The following is a 5,169-nucleotide window of genomic DNA, read 5'->3' on the forward strand; positions in this document are numbered from 1 at the left end:
AGTTTAAAGAACTGAATTATTTTCTTCCCGGGAACATAACAAACAAAACAAAAAACGAGTCAGTTTAATGTGTCGTTCCTGGCTTCAATCATGATCCTGAGTGCTTAAAAAATTATGACTAGCAGTTAGTCCGAATTTTTCTCCTTTCATTTGAAATCGCTTCGATTATTTTTCCTGCAAACTTTTCCCGAACTATAACGCCCAAAAAAACAAAAAAAGAAATACGCGTATCCGTCTTTTGAATCGTAAGCTACGATCTTGAGTTCATGCACAGAAAAAAATCACTTTCAGGTTTTCCCGAAATTTCGGCGAAAATATTTGAATTTTTCTTTCCCTAGAAACATTATTCGGACTATTACGAAAGTTTTTCTTTGAAAATTAGCCAAATAGGCTCAGCTGTGTTCCACTGATGTGCTTACCAAAAGCATAGAATTTTTATTTATATAGATTATTTGACAGGATCGATCTATATTCAAGTGAAATAAGATTTGTTGGCTGTTGATATATTTTCTGGAATACACTGACATGATTGTTGCCTCTCATGTGAGCAGAAGTAGTTATTTGATTGTAATTATTTTATTTTTGTTTCCCTTTTAAGTGCGCAAATAACATCAGATAAAAAATTAAAGAGAGATACTGAGAGTATCCCTCCGGACTTTACATTACTACGAAATTGACAAATTCTTTGATTCTGTAAATTACCTCCGGCGATGACAGTAGCCAATCATGTCAGCTTTATTTGTGGCGTTTCAGTCGACAATGAGTCGCAAAATGAAACTGAAGAGTATCAAATAAAACTGGTATGATACCTGCAGCGTGTGACAAAAAATTCGGGACACATTTCTCTCTCTCTCTCTCTCTCTCTCTCTCTCTTGTATGAGCTCGCTTTTTTTGGGTTGGGTGGTGTGTCAATGCCTGCACTGGCCCTCTGATTGCGACTCCACACAGCACGACCGATGACATTATTTGAGCCGGCTCCACATCTCACCGAAAGGAATTTGTCATATCCAAAACCCCCAGATCGACTTTTTCAATCAGCGGGAACCTTTTTACTCACCTACAAGACTTTACACAAAAGACTTTACACAGTCTGGTTCCCTGAATAACTGTTAAACTTCGAACGTGACTCACCCCCTCACTCGTGAAACTTCAGCATATTTGTACGTATTGGGAAATACTAAAAACTGCTGCCTCTCTTACAGATAAATCTGAAGCACAATCACATCGTGCTATAGAACCCTATTTAGTGCTGTCTAGGTGACTGTGACAATAATAGGTGATCATTCGGCTATGTAAAGAGTGTAAACAAACTACAACTGCTAGAGGAGATAACCAAAGTCGGTGCACCGTTTTTAACGACCCCTGAAGGGTTTTACTTTGCACTTCCCTTAGGCTAACGCTCACAGATACTTTGATTACTTCATACGCAACACATTGAAAATAGAAGTTGATTTGCTACACAGTTTCATCTTACTGCAAGGAAGGGTAAGTTTTTATTACCTTCAATGTAAAAAAATGAACTCATTGTGCAAAAGTAGGTTGAGAGAACTGGTGACAAATCACTGTGAGTAGTGACAACCGCAATAAACCTTGGAGTTACGGTCTGGATCGCACTAAATTGAAACTGCCAAATAAAACTTACTGCAGAAAAAGCAGTGTCATACTGAGATTCATCGGAGAAAATCCTAAGAAAATTGTTAACCCCCCGAAAGAAACGGCCTATAAAACACACGCACAGTGGAAACCACGTTTTTAAAAGCTCAGTCTTATGTGCTCCTTTTCGTGGTGAGAGGTGAAGCGTTTGGTGCACAGGACACGCACAGACATTCCAGAAGAGCTGGATGCCCGTTTCCCTGAAGCTGCAGCCAGTATCAGTGAAATAGCTGGTTGTCTCGAGTATGTTAGACAATCATAAGCACGCAGACGCCTGTTTTGTATTAATGTAAACGGACAACACATTGAGCAACAGGCCGGCCGGTGTGGCCGAGCGGTTCTACGCGCTTCAGTCTGGAACCGCGCGACCACTACGGTCGCAGGTTCGAATCCTGCCTCGGAGATGGATGTGTGTGATGTCCTTAGGTTTGTTAGGTTTAAGTAGTTCTAAGTTTTAGGGGACTGATGACCTCAGCTCTTAAGTCCCATAGCGCTCAGAGCCATTCGAACCATTTTCAACTGATCAACACATCTAAACACTGAAGTTTAGCGCAGGGCAGATTGAAAATTGTCTCTGAAGATCACTATCGTCTAAACATTCATCAATACCTTACTGGAAATGGGATTATTTTTATCTCCTCTAAATACCCGAAAATTTTCTAAACGTAATTTTTTTTACAAATTGAATACGTCACACACGAGCCATTTATTGATTTCTTTCAGTATCTGACAGTGTGATGTAAACGAATCTTCTCACGGGACTAGTAATCTTCCATCTGTTTTCAAATTTTGCAACTGTTTGTATATTTGCTGTGAAAGGTAAGCCTCTAGAACTAGGGCTCTCTGCGGTAGCGGTAGCGGTTATCAAAGATACAAGCGGGAACAATAAATCTCTCGTTGAGACCTATCTGTTTCGTTGGACGAGTCTGGGAACTTAGCGACAGTGTACCCTGTAGTAACTTACCAACCGTCTATTTACATTTGTGTTTCATGCTACGCGTCAGTCCGCGATTTTCGAACAATTCGCATGGCTCGAAGGCTTTACAGCCCATGTTACTGTCTGCTGGAGAAGTGTAACCTTTTAGTGAGTAGGGAGAAGCATGACCTCGTGCAGTACTTTGAGAGCAGAGAGTCATCAGCAAGTCAGGTTGCCGGGCGCCAGGTTTCGAGATAGAAGGTGCAACATGTGTTTGGACACATCACAAATCTTCTCTTCACTTGCCAATGTTGACTTCGCACTACCTTTGACAACATATAAAGTTCAGAATTTTATCTTGTGAGTTAGTTGAGACGGGCATTACTAAATGCAGCATCTACAAAGTCCCTCCACATTAATGTGACCACTACCTAAATTCGGTGGCAACGTGCAATAACCAGTCACAGACGGCAGCTGTAAGCACTAGCAGTGGAGAATTTTGAAAGAGTGTTGGATGGACGCGGAAAAATAGTGCAGTCGTTGTCGTAATGCGGAAGCTGAGCGATTTATCTAACGTCCCAAAGGGCGTGATTACTGGCGTTCAGACAAGGGTTGAAGCATTTTCCAGTTTGGAAACTGTGCGCATGCCGCCTCAGTTAAAGTATACCGTGCATGGAAGAATGGCGTTATCCAGAACTGGTTCTGAGGCAACCATGGTGCTCCATGGGCCATAGATGACAGGGGTGAACGACGGCTGTCGAGATGTGTACGGGTAAATAGATGTGGAACTGTTGAGAAACTGACCGCACAGATGAACCAATGGGCTCAACAACTGTTCAGTGAATGTTGTGGGCGCCTGATTCATGCACCCGTGTTGACTGCTGTTCATCGGCGACGAAGGCTCGAATTTGCACTCCAATACCGCAACTGGTGGCGTTTCCAGATGAATCATGTTATATGCTCCATTGGAGGGATACTAGCTGGCATGTACGACGTGAAACGCCAAAAAGCGAACACCCTGCAATAATCGTAGGAAGGGTTCAGGTTGGAGGAGGAGCGTTATGGTCTGGGGAATGTTTTCGTTACATTCCCTGGTGATCTCGTCATTCCTACATGCAGTCTGTTTCTTCCTCGTTACGTCGGCATCTACCAGGAGGACAATGCAACATGTCATACAGCTTTCAGAGTACGTGCGTGCTTCGGAGAGAACTAGGATGAATTTACCATATTCCACTGGTTACTGGACTCCCTGGAATTAAATCTAATCGAGAATCTACGGAACCACCTCGAGCGACCCATCAGCCTTCTGAGCTCGCTCAGTAAGATTGTTGAGAAGGTGATTCTCAAACGCATCACTAGGCACTGCATAACAAATCACATCCTGAGAACGGAGCAATTCGGCTTCAGGAATCACCACTCCACAACACAACAACTCCTACAGGTCGTTGAGCATATAACACATGGCTTCAACATAAACAAAGCTACAGCGGCAGTGTTCCTGGACATCGAAAAGGCTTTCGACCGTCTATGGCATAACGGCCTCATCCGCAAACTCAGCGACGCGGGATTCCCCGACGGGCTGCTGCGTCTAATACACTCATACCTCACAGACAGGAGTTTCAACACCGACGTGCAGAGAAAACAATCAGCACGACACGGTATACAAGCGGGAGTACCCCAGGGAAGCATCCTAGGGCCCCTACTGTTTAACCTCTACATAAACGATCTCCCAACCACACACAACACAATGATGGCAATCTACGCGGATGACACAGCCATCCTTGCGCAAGATGGGAAACCATCAAACATTACGTCACGCCTACAGACTGCACTCAGAGTGGCCGAGCCTTGGTTGGAGAAATGGCGTGTTAGAGTAAACGTCGACGAGTGCGAAGCCGTTCTGTTCACTATAAGACCGAAGCAACTGCGCAAACACCGATACTGCAGACCAATAACTCTATATGCACGTCCAATACGTTTCCGCGAGAAAGTCAAATACCTCGGTGTCTGGCTGGACCGGAAATTACTCTGGGGGGACCACATACAACACATGACCAACCGAGCTAGCGCGAGGCTCAAACAGCTCTATCCTATGCTCAACAGGCGTAGCACACTGAACAGAGGGGTGTCGAGGTCCATGTACATGACACTTATCCGACCCCTGATGACGTACGCAGCTCCTGTCTGGGGATACGCTGCGCCTACACGCCTGCGCCGTCTGCAGCTCATACAAAACAAAGTACTCAAAATCATAAGCAATGCTCCACGATACACACGCATCGCGGACCTTCACCGGGAATACCGACTTGAGACTCTCACGGAGGTAATCCACAAACTCACCACAAGACTATACAGACATTCGCAGAACCCGTTTATTCTGAATCTGGGGAACTACGACCACAACCATAGATGGAAACATAAAAGACCAAAAGACATACTTGTAAGGACATAACATCTATGGCCAAGCATACGCAAACATAACGGCACAGGCGAGCCCCTGTTAATCAGACGCCATTACTGGATATCCAGCTGAAATACACTGTCGAATAACTGGCACCACACAGGGAAACCGTACCGTAAACTGCATGCAAACAAGCTCC

Source organism: Schistocerca americana, chromosome 4, assembly GCF_021461395.2.
Source record: "Schistocerca americana isolate TAMUIC-IGC-003095 chromosome 4, iqSchAmer2.1, whole genome shotgun sequence".
Taxonomy (NCBI): domain Eukaryota; kingdom Metazoa; phylum Arthropoda; class Insecta; order Orthoptera; family Acrididae; genus Schistocerca; species Schistocerca americana.